Source organism: Hyaena hyaena, unplaced genomic scaffold (genome assembly GCF_003009895.1).
Source record: "Hyaena hyaena isolate Hyena2069 unplaced genomic scaffold, ASM300989v1 scaffold_17, whole genome shotgun sequence".
Classification (NCBI taxonomy): domain Eukaryota; kingdom Metazoa; phylum Chordata; class Mammalia; order Carnivora; family Hyaenidae; genus Hyaena; species Hyaena hyaena.
In genome coordinates this window covers 3,824,651-3,843,450 of record NW_024080648.1, presented here as the reverse complement: position 1 = coordinate 3,843,450, position 18,800 = coordinate 3,824,651, and positions in this window count along the sequence as shown.

Here is an 18,800-nt window from a genome sequence, read left to right as displayed (position 1 = left end):
GTGAGAATATGATCTAGTTTCATTCTTCTGCATGTTGCTGTCCAGTTCTCCCAACACCATCTGTTAAAGAGGCTGTCTTTTTTTCCATTGGATACTCTTTCCTGCTTTGTCAAAGATTAGTTGGCTGTATGCTTTTTGGTCCAGTACTGAGTTCTCAATTCTGTTCCATTGGTCTATGTGTCTGGTTTTGTGCCAGTACCATACTGTCTTGAGGATGACAGCTTTGTAGTAGAGGCTGAAGTCTGGGATGGTGATCCCTCCCGTTTTGGTTTTATTCTTCAGTATTACTTTGGCTATTAGGGGTCTTTTGCGGTTCCATACAAATTTTAGAATAGTTTGTTCTAGTTTTGAGAAGTATGCTGGTGCAATTTTGATTGGGATTGCATGGAATGTGTAGATTGCTTTGGGTACTAATGACATTTTAACTATATTTATTCTTCCAACCTATGAGCATGGAATGTTTTTCCATTTCTTTGTGTCTTCTTCAATTTCCTTCGTAAGTTTTCTATAGTTTTCATCATACAGATCTCTTATATCCATGGTTAGGTTTATTCCTAGGTATTTTATGATTTTTTTTTGTGCAATTGTGAATGGGATCAGTTTCTTGATTTCTCTTTCTGTTGCTTCATTTTTGGTGTATAAGAATGCAACCGATTTCTGCACGTTGATTTTGTACCCTGCAACTTGGCTGAATTCTTGAATCAGTTCTAGTAGGCTTCTGGCGGAGTCTGTCGGGTTTTCTATGTAGAGTATCATATCGTCTGCGAAAAGCGAAACTTTGACTTCTTCTTTGCCAATTCTTATGCCTTTGATTTCCTTTTGTTGTCTGATGGCTGATGCTACGACTTCCAGCACTATGTTAAACAACAGTGGTGAGAGTGGACATCCCTGTCGTGTTCCTGATCTCAGGGGGAAAGCTCTCAGTTTTTCCCCGTTGAGGATGATGTTAGCTGAGGGCTTCTCATAGATGGCTTTTATGATGTTTAAGTGAGTTCCTTCTATCCCGACTTTCTCGAGGGTCTTTATTAAAAAGGGATGCTGTATTTTGTCAAATGTTTTTCTGCATCTATTGACAGGATCATATGGTTTTTATCCTTTCTTTTGTTGATGGGATGTATCACACTGATTTATTTGCAAATGTTGAACCAGCCCTGTAACCCAGGAATGAATCCCACTTGATCTTGGTGGATAATTCTTTTTACGTGCTGTTGGATTCGATTTGCAAGTATCTTGTTGAGGATTTTTGCATCCGTATTCATCAAGGATATTGGCCTGTAGTTCTCTTTTTTTGCTGGCTCTCTGTCTGGCTTGGGAATCAGAGTGATGCTAGCTTCATAAAATGAGTCCGGAAGTTTTCCTTCGATTTCTACTTTTTGGAATAGCTTGAGAAGAATTGGTATTAATTCTGTTTTAAATGTCTGGTAGAATTCCCCAGGGAAGCCATCAGGTCCAGGGCTCTTATTTGTTGGGAGATTTTTGACAACAGATTCAATTTCTTCACTAGTTATGGGTCTGTTCAGGTTTTCTGTCTCTTCCCGTGTGAGTTTTGGTAGTGAGTGTGTGTTTAGAAATTTGGCCATTTCTTCTAAGTTGTCCAATTTGTTGACATATAATTTTTCATAGTATTCCCTGATAATTGCTTGTATTTCTGAGGGGTTGGTTGTAATAAATCCATTTTCATTCATCATTTTGTCTATTTGGGTGCTCTGTCTTCTCTTTTTGAGAAGCCTGGCTGGAGGTTTGTCAATTTTGTTTACTTTTTCAAAAAACCAACTCTTGGTTTCATTGATCTGTTCAATTGTTTCTTTGGTCTCTATGTTGTTTATTTCTGCTCTGATTTTTACTATTTCTCTTCTTCTACTGGGTTTGGGGTGCTCTTGTTGCTCTGCTTCTAGTTCCTTTAGGTGAGCTGTTAGATTTTGCATCTGTGCTTTTTCTAATTTCTTGAAATAGGCCTGGAGAGCAATGTACTTTCCTCTTAGGACAGCCTTTGCCGCATCCCATAGAGTTTGAATTGTTGTGTTTTCATTTTCATTTGTTTCCATATATTTTTAATTTCTTCTCTAATTGCTTGATTGGCCCATTCATTCTTTAGTAGGGTGTTCTTTATCCTCCATGTTTTTGGAGGTTTTCCAGACTTCTTCCTGTGATTGATTTCAAGTTTCAAAGCATTATGATCTGATAGTGTTCATGGTATGATCTCAGTTCTTTTATATTTATTGAGGGCTGCTTTATGTCCCAGTATGTGATCGATCTTGGAGAATGTGCCATGAGCACTTGAGAAGAAAGTGAATTCCCTGGCCTCAGGATGTAGAGTTCTGAATATATCTTTCAGATCCATCTGGTCCAGTGTGTCATTCAAGTCTATTGTTTCTTTAGTGATTTTCTGTCTGGGTGATCTATCCATTGCTGTAAGTGGAGTATTAAAGTCCCCTACTATTAGCACATTCTTATCTATAAGATTGTTTCTGTTTGTGATTGTTTTAAATATTTAGGTGCTCCCATATTCGGTGCATAGACATTTATAATTGTTAGTTCTTCCTGATGGATAGACCCTGTAATTATTATATAATGCCCTTCTTCATCCCTTGTTATTGTCTTTAGTTTAAAGTCCAGTTTGTCTGATATAAGTATAGCTACTCCAGCTTTCTTTTGACTTTCCGTAGCATGATATATATTTCTCCATCCTTGTTGGGTTTCTATAACCTTGTCTAAATTTTAATTGAATCCTATCTTGCTTATCATGTACGCTTTCTCAGAGTAGAATATATCCTTATAACCAAGCATTTTTCACTCTCTGGGTAAGGTGTTCTCAGGTAGGGGAGAGGGTGTGTTTTCCCTCCCACCCAGAGACTCAATAACAAGCAGCTCCTCCGTGTTGGCTTTTTCTAAGAACTTGTCTTAAACGCAGTTCATTTCCTTGAAAGGACGGGATATCATATACTCACTAATCTCTCCCGGAGGGCACGTGCAATGAGAAAAATCAAATCACACCCTGAGTGACTTTTTTAAAGGTAACTTTCTTATGAGGTGTAACATACATGCATACTGGCCCAAAGGGTACAGCTCAGGGAAGTCTGATGCAGTGAACCCACTTATGGGGCCACAACTACTAAAAAAACTAAAATAAAATGTTGCCAGCACTCCAGAAACCTCTCTCAGGCCACTTCCCAGTCATTTCTACCCCACTTCATCTTGGAAAATAACCATTTTTCTGACTTCTATTACTATAGATTCTTTTGGCCTCTTCTACAAATTTATGCCAATGGAATCAGACAGTGTATACTCTTTTGTTCCTGGCTCAACATTCTGTTTGCTGAGGCTGGTGAAGCAGTAATTTGTCCAGTTTTATTGCTGACTTATACACTGTGGTCTGAAAAACAATGATGTATTTTATGGTCTATCTTGGACTGACCTTTGTGTAGTTTCTAAGATCTGACTATTAAAATATCACTGCAATAAAAATTGTTGTGCATGTGTTTCAGCAAACACCTGTACATATTTCTGTGAATATATATCAAGAAGTGTAATTTCTGGGTCATATACAGTGGTGTGGTGGAGCAGGCTTGTTCCAACTTAGAAGAGCCCACAGTTAATATCTTTAGGAAATTTGCAATCCAGTTATTAAATGTAGCTATTATTAAAAGTTATGTAAACTTACAATTAAATGAAGTAAATAATTTAAAAACAATAGGAATAGATATTCAAAAACCCTCCATTTCCTAATTTTTACTACATTTTGCTATTACCCTGAAGTTGTTTGTATTTACTATATCTTTATGGTAGAAATATACTATACATCTCTTCCAGACTCTGCATTCAAGAGCATCCAGATGGTTGCAGCACGTTGGTTTTGGTGGTAATAAATACACCATGGAAATTCAATTACTACTAAAAATCAGGATTTGACTTGGTTTTGTTGATTGTCAGACTTAACAAAGATGGGGAAATATTAATAATGCAGATGAAGCACATTTGCATATCTTATCGTTGTCAATACATTGTCAACAGCATAAGACATTAAGAAAATATTTTGGAATATTTGAAAGCTATTATTTAATTTAGCAGAGAATTGCTCATGTAATTGACAAGTGAAGTTCCAAAATATGTTCTTTTGGTTTCACTTTTATCGCACTTATTAACATAAACAAAAATATCCATCACTGTTTATGTTAGAGAGTGCTAAACATTTGTCAGCAAACCCCTGGTCAGAAGGTATAATTATGTTCAGTATTTAGTCACTCCTCATGTTGCAAGTACTTTTTTTCTTTTAATGTTAGCCATTCTGATTTGTCTGTAGCAGTATCACATTGTTTTTATTTGCATTTCCTTTACAACTAATGATGTCGAGCATCTTGTCAAATGTTTATTAGCTATTAGGATAACCCCTTTGGGTAGTGTCTGTTTTTATGTCTTTTTTGCATTTTCTTATTGGGTTGTCTGTGTTTTCTTTAGTGCTTTTTTGGCGTTCCTTATATATATATTTTTTACAGATATACATCTTATATCTGATGTCTTCTGTCTTCTATATATTTTTGTCAGACACACATCTGTCAATCTGTAGTTTGACTCTTCCTTCTCTTAATGGTCTTTTAGATCAATTTTAATGTAGTCCCATCTACCAATCTTTCCCTTTATGGTTTCGGTGTACCTTTTAAAAAAAATATTTGCCTGCCCAAGGTCATGAAGATATTCTCCTCTATTACCTTCCGAAAGCTTTATTGCTCTCTCATATTTAGATCTATGGTACCCCTGGAATTGATTTTTATGTACCCATGAAAAGAGTTAAACTCAATTTTTTCCTGTATTGGTATCTAAATACCATCTGATTTTCCTATATAGATATCCAGATATTCAAATGGTATATGTTAATCCATATGTCATTTGTTCGAAAGACCATCTTACCATATTGCAGTGTGCGGAATAACTATGCATGAATCAGACAACTGTATACATATGTGTCTCTTTTTGGACTCTCTGTTTTGGTCCATTGGTTTATTTGCCTATTTAAGGCTACAGTGATTAAAATAAGTCTTGATATAAGGTTGTATAAGTTCTCCTACTTATACTCATCCTCAAGACTGTCTTGGTTATTCTTGGCTGTTAGTATTTTCATAAGAATAACCATTTCTCATCTTGAGAGAGGGATCAAAGGGGAGGGGATGTTGTATAACAATCTGTTGGTGTCTATTCAGTATGAAAACAGTCCCTTCTGATGTTGATGATACATTAGGTTTGTGAACTGTATCATTAGAATGACTTGGGATACAAATATAGAAAACTTCAAACCAAGAGATAGTTTCAGTTTGGGGTAATGTGTCCATAAACAACAATATCCCAAGGAAGAAGAACTGTCTCTTTTTTGTCTCTTACTCAGGACAAAAGGTACCTCCACCAGACTTCCCCTTTCCCCACTGGCCACAATTATATCCCATGTCTTCCATAAATCAGTTGGTAGTTAATGAAACAGGGCTACCATGATAGAGTGTGCCTATGTTGATTCATTTCCTACTTGGTTCATAATTTTGCATAAATGTGTTACCTGAATGAAAACAAAGTGGTAAAAATAGCTGTTGGGTAAGCATATAACTATTTCTGTACAGACAGACTATCCCTTTGGTCACTCAACATCCAAACACATCCTTCTATCTACATTTCCAAAGATAATCATGCCTGAATGAATTAAATTATTGCTTTCTTAAAGGAAAACAACCCAATGTCTCTGTCAGTTAATATGTCCAACTTTACTTTCAGTGTCTCCAAGATGTTGTGAAGTTTTATCAGGTTCAGATATAGCTTCTCATGATCCAGCATCCTAAACAGAGATTTTGTGGTGTGGAGATTACCACAGAAGTTGAACAATCTCTGGTTAATGTTGGCAAATACTGGGGTTTCTTCAGAAAACAGTTCCATTAAAAATGTCATTCAAATATGTTTAATTTGTTTCTTATCCATTTCATGAGCTAATGGCTACAGCCAGAGCCTGTGAGTCTGAGAATCCATGCTCCATATTCATGATTCTCCGTGTCTTGATCTTGTATCATGGCATCTGCCTTGATTTTGTTAAAAAAAAAAAAAAAAAAAAGCAGACTTGTGTGAGCAAAGCCCAGTCACAATGCAGCATTTCCCTACACTTTATTCTCTTTTCTTGATTAGAAAATGGCTAGTGGGAAGTATTTGGGAAATGTGTAGCAGATTAGGCTTGCCTTTTACTCCAAATTTATCTGCTTCAAGTCTCCAGGCTTCCTCTCTGCTCTCAGATGGTCATCCTCAGCCTAAACTCATCTCTTTATTGTAGACCTTTGTGAAAGCTAGAAGTAGACCATCCTCAAAAGCATCCTAAATCATTCCTGCCATTTCTTTTAATACTATATACTGTATCCTGTGACCAAAAATACAATAGAAGATAGCATGACTAAATGTTTCACACCTGCAGAGCCATCTAACCTAAGTAATGGACCCCTAACTCCTCCACTCAATCAATTTAACATGTTCGGGTCTGTTCCTCGTTGAATCCCATTGCTTGTGTTATTTTATGACTTAACCATAGTTCATAGTCCCCAGTAAAGTAAACCAACTCCATACTGTTTATACAGAAAAGGAATATGGTGAAGGGATTTGAGTAGGCACAGAATCTCTATGAGAGCCAGAAAACTAAGCTTAGAGGTCACTTAGCCAGAAACAAGGCCAAAATCCTGCCTTGGATCAGGTCTGGTGCTGATAGCACCCTTGTCACTGCCAAGCATAGATGTTGCAGGAGAGACTGTTAATACCAGTGAAACTGGAAACCAGATGTCCCTGCCAGCAATGCAGCTAATACTGGGCCAGGAAACTTGGCTGACAATGTTTTGAGGCCACATTCCATGTGGTCTTTTCTCTCAGAGTTCCGAAAAGGGTGCAGGTCATAAAACTCCCTCCAATTTTGGCATCTCCATTACCATATCTATCCCATCTCTTCTCTATGATTTTTGGCCAGGGGAAGGAAGAGATGCTAAAATAAAGGTGATGGCTTCCTATTTTCCTTTCCTTTGTCTCCTGTGCTCTCCCAGAGTCCATCTGGTTCAGGAGAAGTTGGCTTTCCCTTCATGGTCCTCTCTGATTTCTGCATTTTCCTTCAAGATACTTAGCCTCACAACGTAGCTCTCGTGTAGTAAAGGTATCTCCTCTATACCATGAAAGCAATTCTAAGGTTTGAGTTGTCCAGAAGTGACACTTGATAGGAGAACCATGGAGTGACTCAGAAACTAGTCATTTCAAATAACGGAAAAATGCATTGGTTTAACAGCCCCAAAATATTACTTCCCAATATACTGCAGAGATTTGCTGAAGCCATGGAACATTCTTTGGGAAATGGCCAACTAAGTGACTTTTAGGTTCTTGTATTTGATAGCCCCAGGCAAAGCTGACTCAGCTAGTATCCACCAGCATGGTTGGGGATTATAAGAAGGTTGAATTATATTGATTCCAACTGATTCTTCGGACGACAGTAACTATGGCAAGTGGAAAAAATAATCAATAATATAAATCCAGCACACATAGGTAATCTCAGAAATTGCACATACAACAATTCTAACACATTTTTCTGGTTTCGGCATTGGAGAGTAGGGTTAATGGCCTTGCCAAAGATGTCCTGTTTCAGGACATCGAGAATTCTCTCTAGGTTTAAAATGATTGGGTAGGAGAGGGTGCACATGGAGCAGAGCTGAGGAAGGTATTTTTGGTAAATCACCAAAATAATGCCTAACATTGACCAAGGGATGAAGAAGGGCACAGACTCAGCAATTAGGGTGCTACTGGGTATAGCAGTTATTAGTTTGGGTTCCCTCAGATGGTTTGGGGGAACTTGTTTGACACCTTCTCCTGATCCATAGGTGGGAGGGCACCCCTGAGCACAACGAAGAGGACTATGGGGAAGGCAATCTACTGGGGACCTCTTTAACAGCCAAAGGATAAGCACACCAGTAAGTAATCGTGTGAATTTCCCTCTGGCCGGACACCAATGGCAAGCCGCTGGACAGAGAAGCCGGGTGTCCCTTCAATACGCTCTCATGCCCTCTCCTTCCGGAGGCAGACTAAGCCTCAGCCAGACTCCTCTTGCCTCTGGGCAACTTCAAAGCATGGCCCAACCTGTAAGTCACCGCCATTTACATTTCTTTTATTCTCCTCCCTCTCTCTCACCCCTCTGTTTTATTTGCATATTGCATAGTAGCTGAGCTCAAACTTGCGCAGCTGACCACTGACTGACCCATGCAGGGCCTGCAGCCACTGTCTCCCACTATCTTGCCGGGGGTGGGGGGAGGGGAAGGCAGAAAGAAAAATGAGGCAGACTTCTGGCAACCAAGATGAGCCCTCCTCCACCTCACCTCCTATTTCCTTCCCACCTTCCTCTCACCTTCTGATTCACTTATGGCAGGACAGGCTCCTGGTGCGTGACCTGCCCTGGCAGTCCGGTCCTGGATAATGAGGGGTCAGAGGGCATGGCCAGAAAGGAAGGAAGCCCTGGAGAACAGTGGGGAGATCCAAGAGCTGAGATGAGAGACAGTGACCCTCAGGCACATTCCAGAATTACAGACCAACCTGTCATGATCAATTTAATGGGAAAATTGTGAGAAGTTTGATGTGGAAGGAACATGTGTCTAATAAATTAGAGCTCAGACAGGGCCATCATGTGGCTAGTGACAGCCATGTCAAACAAAAGATCATCTAGACAATTTTTTAAAATCTGTAGGGGCGCCTGGGTGGCTCAGTCGGTTAAGCGTCCGACTTTCGCTTGGGTCATGATCTCCCGGTTCGTGGGTTCGAGCCCCGCATCGGGCTCTGTGCTGAATGCCAGCTCGGAGCCTGGAGCCTGTTTCAGTCTATGACTCCCTCTCTCTCTGGCCCTCCCCTGCTGTCTCTCTCTCTCTCTCCTAGAAATAAATAAAACATTAAAAAAATTTTTTTTTAATCTGTAAGTAATGTGGGGGGCGTCTGGGTGGCTTAAGGGTTGAGCATTCAAATCCTGATTTCAGCTCAGGTCATGATCTCATGGTTCTTGTGGGTTGGAGCCCTGTGTTGGGCCTCTGCACTGACAGCGCTGAGCCTGCTTGGGATTCTCTCTCTTCCTCTCTCTCTGCCCCTCCCCTGCTTTTGTTCTCTCTCTCTCTCTCTTTCTCTCTCAAAAATAAACAAACTTTAAAAAATCAATAAATAATTTGGAACTTATTTTAATAATTTAAGGAATTCTACCACAATTCAATCACCTGGCAAGTGATTTTTAAAAGCATGAATTTTTAGTTTTCCTTCTAAGAGTTTTGTCTAAAGTTACGTCTTTACATTTTGAAATTTATGTATCAATTTATATGACTTTGCCACTTATTAAATATTTTTAATCTCATCCGTAGTCAAAAGTCTACATTACCAATGAAAATATTTTGCTTCAGGCATGCAAGAGTGTTTCAGACTTCTTCCCCAAACTGTGAGGACACTCAGATCAAACACTCTTGACATCCGGGCTCTTAAAGCAGATACCTCTTTATTATGGTAGCTGTAAAAAGTGAGTAGTTTCTTAATGTCCTTTTCCTTTCCTCCTTTCCCCTTCAGTCCCAGGGAAAGGGGATTACCAAGGATTATGGTTTTGTCAATGCAGAAAGATGTAATGAGTTCCTTGCAGAGAGATTCCTGTGACCTGGCTGTGCTGGACTCCAGGATTTATTCATCTGTTAAAGGTACCAAAGAGCAGATTCAGGTCGCAGTGATTGTTTTGAGATTACGAGCCTCAGTACAAGGCTTTTTGTGTTCTGGATATTCCCTTGTAGACTTCCCACAAGGACGAGAGTTCTGCAAATTGTCTGACCCTCTACCCCTGGAATACCTTTCTAGCTACTTCTTTCAAATTTGTGCATCAAATCTCCTTGCAGTTACTAAGACCTTTTGAAGCATTCTTTGTCTGTCTTCATATGACAGTAGTGTTGACATATGTCAGTATAGCTGGGCACCATTGCAATCTTAGACAAATTTCCTTGACTCTCTCCATGGCATGGACATTTAGAGATTATGAAAGTTTCATTATTACTCAATGTATGCTTATACATACTTTATGATTCCAGTTGTTATTGATATCTCTAATAAAAGATATCAATACAGAATAGGAATAACCAAAGTATTTTATCACATGATAGATCATTCCAGTCTTAAGAGTCAATGCTTTCCTATTTGACCAATTGCCCAGAAAACCTGAAAAGCAGAACTTGGAGGAGACCTCGAAGAGACAGAAAATACTCACGGGGCTTTGAGAGGATCAAGTAGATCTGCTGTGATGACTTTGACCAACATGTACAAGTGGTGTCATGCTTTGATTTTATACCAGCAACTCTGCTTGGGACTTGCTGAGAGAGAGAGAAAGAAGAAATGGGGAGAGCTGAAGAGGAGAGGACCAGGACGTGTGTGAAAGTCACATGCTCGCTTACCCCCATATAGTAAACATCTTCAGATGTGATTCAAAAATCACAGAAAGGGTCAGGTACTAGAGAATTTAGTAATGGGAAGGGAGAGTTCCAGCTAACATACAATCTTTGTACGTATCCAATCAGATGAGTTCAAGTTCATTAATTTTGGTTGAATTTAATTATAATTTATTGAATTGCTTCAAAGCAGAAAGCTCTTTGTCTAACTTTGTCTAACTTTTTAACTGATTGTATGATCAGTCAGAGGCTCAAGACTAACAACTATTTGGGACAGTTGATTAATACAAGGTGATACAGCATATGTGATGCCTGACACAGTGACCACCAGTGCCAGGTGATGTTGACTTCGTTTTCTTGATCATTGATAAGGACAGTGCATGCATGACAACAATAAAAATGTTCAAGAAGCTGTGGCAGACTTGAGCCTCAAAGCCACAAATGGTATTAAATACAGGAAAAACATTTGGAGCCTCTCCAAGTAACTGACAACACAACACAACATAATGGAAAACAATTGTCAAGTGAAATCACAAAACATGAAAAAAAATGCCCTGACAAAAGTGGTCATGGGTAAAATGCTCAAAGGATACACAAATCTATTGACAACATTTGTTAGGCCAGAATAAAATAGCTGTATGTATTTCCTGAGTAGAGAATCATGTGAGTTGGAACACAGGGATGTGAGTAAATGGCACTTTTTTTTAATGTTTTATTTATTTCTGAGAGAAAGAGACAGCATGAACAGGGGAGGGTCAGAGAAAGAGGGAGACACAGAATCCGAAACAGGCTCCAGGCTCTGAGCTGGCTGTCAGCACAGAGCCCAACGTGGGTCTTGAGCCCACTAACCATGAGATCATGACCTGAGCCAAAGTTGGATGCCCAACTGACTGAGCCACCCAGGTGCCCCTGGCACTCTTTAAAAAATGCCATTACACTAGTACTTACTGTTACGTCCACTAGACTCCAAACTACCCTGAGTGTTAGCTCCATAAATCATTTTTCCCAGGACTTCGTAGTTTCTGGATTAATCATACTCTAAGCTTTGAGCTGAGAGGACAAACAGAATAGAAAGAGCAAAAAGCAACCATAAGTCTTTCTGGATCAGCAAACTTGATATGAATGCTATCAGGCCCTCTCTTTTAAAATTGTTTTTTATTTGGACAAAATTCACATAACATATTGTGAGTGTTTTTAAAGTATATATTTTAATACTTAAAAAAAAAGTTTACTTATTTTGAGAGAGCGAGTAAGCAAGCATGTGTGTGAATAGAGGAGAAGAGAGAGAATCCCAAGCAGGCTCCATGCTCTCAGCACAGAGCCCAAAACAGGGCTCAATCTCATGAACTATGAGATCATGACCTGAGCCAAAAATCAAGAATTGGAGGCTTAACTTACTGAAACCCAGGCGCCCCTCAATGCTTTTTAATATATTCATCATGTTGTAAAACTGTTACACTATCTTATTCTGGAATATTTCCCTCACCTCCAAAAAAAACCACGTCTTGTGTTAAGTAAACACACTTCTCGAGGGGCAACATGTAAAGTCCAGCCCTAACATTTATACATTTTCAGGTTAAAAAAAAAATCCTAAGACAATAAAAACTTCAATGTGTTAAGGAAAAGGGATCACTTGAAGTGGGGAGAGAAAAATACTGAAGCAAGGATCAGAAATTCATTATTTCTGGTGATTGTGGCCGTCTGCCTACAAGACAGCCTCCAGTGATTTCTGCCTCCTAACAGTCATATCCTGCGTGATTTCCTCCTCTACTGTATCAAGATTGGCCTGTACGATCAACAGAATACTGCAGAATGGATGCTATGTCACTTCCAAGGCTAGGTTATAACAGACGTTGTGGTTTTTGCTTTACTCTCATGAATCCTCCCACTGGAAGAAGCCAACTGTTATCTCAGAAAGACACTCAAGCAAACTACGGAACAGAGAGGCTCACTTATCAAGGAAGTGAGGCCTCCAGCCAACAGCCATAGGAGGCAGCCATCTTGGAAGCAGATCATGCAGCCCCAGTCAAGCCTTCAGATGACAGAAACCTTGGCTAGCAACTTGATTAGGGCCTCCAGAGAGACCCTGAGCCAGAACTACCCAACTAAGCTGCTTCTGAATTCCTAAGCCTCAGAAACTAGGTACGATAATAACGATTTGTGGTTTTACGTTGCTGAGTTTTGAAGTAATTTTTTAACAGGATAAGACAGAACTAGTGTAGTACTCTTAGGGTAATCGTTCAGCAAGGCTTCTAACAGGAGAAGAGGAAGTACCTGTGCCACATAGAGCAAAACACCTGAAACTCATAGACATGCCATTAATGCTCAAACCCGATAACTGGCACCACGCTTAAGCAGATCGGATTGTTACTTCCTTTACATACTCTTTTCCCTGCCGTGGGGATGCTATGATGCAACCTATTTTCCCAATCAAGATGATCCTTGTTCAAATAAAACCTATCTCATACAGAAATGAATAGAGAGCCCTATATGGCATGATTTTTCTCTGAGCCACATTTATGCCTAAAGATGGAGACCTTTGATTCCCTGAATCTCTATAGGGACAGAGCTAAAAGAAGGTTCACATGAGGACTTTCCAGGAGGGGCTTCTAGTTTTTCTTTGGTTTCACTGGATTTCTTTTTCTTTCTTTCTTTCTTTCTTTCTTTCTTTCTTTCTTTCTTTCTTTCTTTCTTTCGAAAAGCAAACAAAACAATTTAATGCAAATAAAATGGCAAATAAGCAGGGGGTCAAGAAAGAGTTTGAAAATGTTAGATCAGGTATAATATCATTACCATTCCTTAAGTTTCTAGAAAAGGACTGGTTCCCCTTCCCTGCTTACAAGTTTACTCAGATACTCTATTCTTTGAGTTGCTTAACTACTTTACAGCATTTTCTCTTGGCACCAAAATGTGTTTATATAATTCAAACCTCCAGTCTGTTCAGATCTTGTTGAAACTTGTTATGCTTTGCTCACTCATAGTAAAGTAAATGCATTTTTAGAGTTTAGACCATAGACTCAAGTTATGTTTCCCTAGATGTTTCCCTGATAGTATCCACTTCTGTCACTTTGTCAACAAGTTACTGGAGGTAGGGTTAATTTTCTTTTTGTGGGAATGTGACCAAAAATGTGTTTAATGATCTCAGGTCATGGTTTACTTGGATTTGCAGTAAGTCTTAGATGGCAAATCTGACAATAATCTGGATGCTGTCCAGTAACTGACATCAGCGGTTGGGAAGCAAAGGAACTCATCTCCTATTTCATCAAATAAAGGCATAACGCAGATGCATTTTGTTTGTTGGGCGTGAAGGGCAGATATTGGATCCACAGGCCCAGTGGTTTTGTTTTGTTTTTTTTTTTTTCCAGTTGTTGTTTAAAACAGGGCAGGAAAAGGAATCAAGGTAGTACTCTTGAGGCTCTCAGAATCCGGTGTTTAGGCAAAGTGATGATATCCCCAAACGTGACCCCTTTGCATCCTCCTCTTTAGTTCTACCGGTCTTCTGAAATGCCCTTTATTGATAAACTTAGTTATTAATTTAAAAAATTTTTGTTGCTTACAGTTTGAAGTATTTCAATGATAAAGAGAAGTCCCAGACCCAATAGAACAGGTATCTGTGTATGCAGCATCAAGACTGAATAAATATTAAATTTTGATTCCATTTTTTTTTGGAGACAGAACATATTCTAGACAAAATCAAGGTTCTATCCCTATGAGGGACATTCCCTAGAATTATACCCAATGGTATATGGGTACATATGGCAAGGATGATGAGATGTCACTCTCTTGATTTGAGAGGTCATTCTTTTGATTAAGTTACAATATATGGCAAAGGGTAAGGGATTCTGTAGATTTAATTAAAGTTCTTAATCAGCTGAGTTTAGGCTTGTTGAAAGGAAGATTATCCTGATTGGGCCTAGTCTAATCAGGGAGCCCCTTGAAAGAGCATCTGGAAGTCAGAGATTTACAACTACAGAGAACCTCTCTTTCATTTCTGGCTTTGAAAAAACAGGGTGCCATGATTCTACAGCTGCAAGGGAATGACCCCTGCAAACCACCTGATGGAGCTTGGATTCTTTTCCTGTCCAGTGCGAACACTGTCCGGTGGACTCCTCGATTTCAACCTTGGACCCTGATCAGACAACCCAGCAAAACCTTGCCTGGACTTCTAACATACAGAAACTGACCCCGATAAATGGGTGTTGGTTGAAGCCTTTAAATTTGCGGCATTGTTATTCAGAGACAAAAAACTAGTATAAGCCCTAATCTCATTCCTTTATCTCCTTCCCCAGAGGTAATGAGAGGAGATGATATTCAGCTTTGGGAGAATGAAGGGAAATACAACTGAAACAATGAGATACCCCTTTGTACTCTTTATGTTGACCAAAATTAAATGCCTGAACACTCCAAATGTTGGTCATAGGAAGTCTCATATACTGGAAATAGGAAATGAAAATTGGTACAACCATCTGAGAGAAAGATTTTATAATGCCTATGGGACCTAGCAATCCACTTTTAATGTTTTTTTTTTTTTTTTTTTCCCTAGGAGAGAGAGAGACAGCGTGAGCAGGGGAGGGTCAGAGAGAGAGGGAGTCACAGACTGAAACACGCTCCAGGCTCCGAGCCAGCAGTCAGCACAGAGCCCGACGCAGGGCTCGAACCCACGAACTGTGAGATCATGACCTAAGCGAAAGTCGGACGCTTAACCGACCAAGCCACCCAGGCGCCCCAGCAATCCACTTTTAATGTGAATATGTAAATACTTTGTTTATGTACTTAAAAAATACTTTTTATTCTTATAAAATGCTCTTACTGCATATACTTTAGGTAGAATTTGTTAACTGTTATCCATAAACAATATTTGTATTGTATCCTCGGTTGTTTTAAAATTTTCATAAATGTACACATTTGTAACTTTTTAAATTTGATATTATGTTATCAAGATTGATCTATTTTTGATACAAGAATTATTCCTTTTAACACAATAAACAAAATATTCCATTATATTATAATACCACAGTTTATCCATTCCCCAAATTGTACTGGGGTGAACATAATACCTGTATTTATTCTGAGGACAGCTTCTCCAGAGACTATATATGTAGAAGTGAAATTGTTAGGCCCCATAGGCATTACATAATTTCTCTCTGAAATGACTGCATCAATTTTCATCCTCATTTCCCCTATACAAAACCCCTTATTATCTTAACATTTGGGGTGATTAGGTATTTTAATTTTTGTTAATTAGATGGCTGTGAAATGGCATTTTGTTGTAATTTGTGTTTCCCTTTATTTCTAGTAAATAAATAGTCAAAACTTCAGCTCATGTGTTTTTGGTCATTCTGGTTTCTTCTATGCTGAATGGCTTTTTCCCTATTCTCAGTTTTTGCCCATTATCTTGCTGGGTACTTATTATTTTCCTTTTGACTTGTAGGACATGTTTATATATTCTGGCTCTCAATCTTTCACCAGTTATATGGATTACAGATGTCTTATTCTAGTCAGTTCCCTTTCAACATAACATCTATAGTGAACCTTGGTTTTCCCCAGTGCAGAGTGTGGATTATACCACGTGCCTCACAGATAAATGAGATAATGCACAATGAAAGTTCCTGCTCGTGTACCAGGTACAGTTTAGGCGTTCAGTTGTGAGTTTCCTCCAGCTCCCTTTGAAAGAACTTCCAGCTCTGGTGATAGGGCAGTGGCTAAGAGAATGGATTCTGGGGTTGGATTGAGGTTTTATTGAATCCCAGTGTCACCCCTTTGCTCATGCTGTGACCTTGGACCATGCTGCTTCATGCTCTCTAAACCTGTGTGTTCATTTGTGAAACAGAGATGGAAATGCTTGCTTTACAGAGCTGCTGTGAGATTTAAGCTCTAGGGTGCACACTGCTTATAGCACAGTGAGTCCTCAAAACAGTGGTAGCTGCTATTATTATTATCATTATTGTGAGGGAAGATGAGAGAGTTGCATAAAAACAAGAAACATGAGCTAGAATGTGATAAAGTATCCCTCTAAAAAAATTATTTATCTTCTATTCATTTTGGCAAAACCTCTCATGATGTCGTAAAATACACATGGATTTGACTCACTACAAAAGATCATTAATAATTTTTGTATTGATTACAAATTGAAATAGTACCTTGGATACATTGAATTAAATAAAATATTTATTTAAAAAAAAAGATGTACTAGCTAACTGCTATCCGGAAGTAGCAGTGAAGGAGATTACATGTAGCCAGGAGCTGATGGAGATTCAGGGAAGGCTTCACAAAGGAAATGTCATTTAAAGGCAGCTTGTGAGGAGAGAGGGAGGGGTGTAAACAAATAGTTACAACTTGAGGAGAAAGAAATTTTTTAAAACTCTTTAAAAAAAATTTTTGTTTTAATGTTTCATTTATTTCTAGGAGAGAGAGAGAGAGAGAGACAGCGCAAGCAGGGGAGGGTCAGAGAGAGGGGGAGTCACAGACTGAAACAGGCTCCAGGCTCTGAGCTGGCAGTCAGCACAGAGTCCCACGCGGGGCTCGAACCCACGAACCGCGAGACCACGACCTAAGCGAAAGTCGGACGCTTAACCGACCAAGCCACCCAGGCGCCCCTTAAAACTCTTTTTAAACTTATTTTGAGAGAGAATGAGCTGGGATTGGGGGAAGCCGAGAGAGAAGGGGAGAGAGAAATCCCAAGCAGACTCCGCGCTATCATTGCAGAGCCCAACACAGGGCTCGATTACAGGAACCATGAGATCATGACCTGAGCCAAAACCAAAAGTCAGATGCTTAACCCCGCGAGCCACCCAGGCTCCCCGAGGAGAATGATATTTTTGCCAATTAAACAAAGGAAAATGTGGGGGCATTAAATAAAACAAACAGGCAAAAAACTCTTAGTATTTCCAGCTACACAGAAGTGTGGGATAACAGGAAAGGGTATTGTGAACAATCTGGAAGAGAATGGTAAGACCAGACGGTGGAAGCTCTTGAAAGGCTTAAAACTTTGAAGTCAGATATGATAAAAGAGCACTCAGTCTTTGAAGATACCAAAGTACTCTTTGCACTAACTAGGATCCCTTACCCCAAGGAGGACTCTCTCTGTGTAAGTATGAAGTGCTTTTGTCCATGGAATCACATTTGTCAAACAGGGCTCAGTGACTGAGTCACCCGGGGGGTGGGGGTGGGGAAAACGGGGGACTGTGCATATGACTGAAATAAAAGGAGCCCAGCAGGTATGTCAGAGGAAGGGGCACTATAACATCCATCCTGAAGCTGCTTAATTACAAATCTCCCTTAGATGGGATCAGTTCCTTTGCCAGAAAAGGCAAAGTCCATGGCAGAGGCAGTACTTGTGGGTTCAGATAACCGTTTCAGCCACATTTATTTATTTATTTATTTATTTATTTATTTATTTATTTATTTATTTTTAAATGCTTTCTTTGTTTCTGAGAGAGAGAGAGAGAGAGCGAGCGAGCATGAACAGGGGAGGGTCAGAGAGAGAGGGAGATACAGAATCTGAAACACGCTCCAGGCTCTGAACTGTCAGCACAGAGCCCGACGGGGGGCTCGAACCCACAAACCGTGAGATCATGACCTGAGCTGAAGTCGGATGCTTAACTGACTGAGCCACCCAGGCGCCCCCCGTTTCAGCCACTTTTAAAAATATTTGAATGAAACACTTTTCCTTCCGAAAGCTTTGCTTTGGATCGGATGCACACCACTTACTGTCCACCTAAATCATGGCATTTTGGCTGTATCAAAATATACTGGATTTATACTTATTTTTATTTCCTTCTAGGTTGTGTGTTTCCAATTTACTAGCACATGATCACTAACTTTAAAAGATGCTTTGCTTTTACTTATAGGAAGAATCTAAAGCAGTCAAACTCAGAAGCAGAGAGTACAATGGTTGTTGTCAGGCACCAGGGGGAGATGGTAAGAGTATTAGCCTAAAGGTACAAAGTTTCAATTATACAGGATGAATAAATTTTAGAGATCTACTCTACAGAGACGATAGTCAACAATACTGCATTGTGTATTTAAAAATGTGCAGGGCACCTGGGTGGCTCTGTTGGTTAAGCATCCGGCTTCGGCTCAGGTTATGATCTCACAGTTCGTGGGTTTGAGCCCCGTGTCAGGCTCTGTGCTGACAGCTCAAAGCCTGGAGCCAACTTCAGATTCTGTGTCTCCCTCTCTCTCTGCCCCCCTCCTCCTACTTTTTCTCTTTCTCTCTCTCTCTCAAAATTAAATAAACATTAAAAGTATTTTTATATTAAATCGAAAATAAAAATTTGCAAAGAGGGTGGATGCTATGTTAAATGGTTTTTTTAATCACAGATAGTAATAATAATAAGCAAAGAGGGTGAGAGGAAA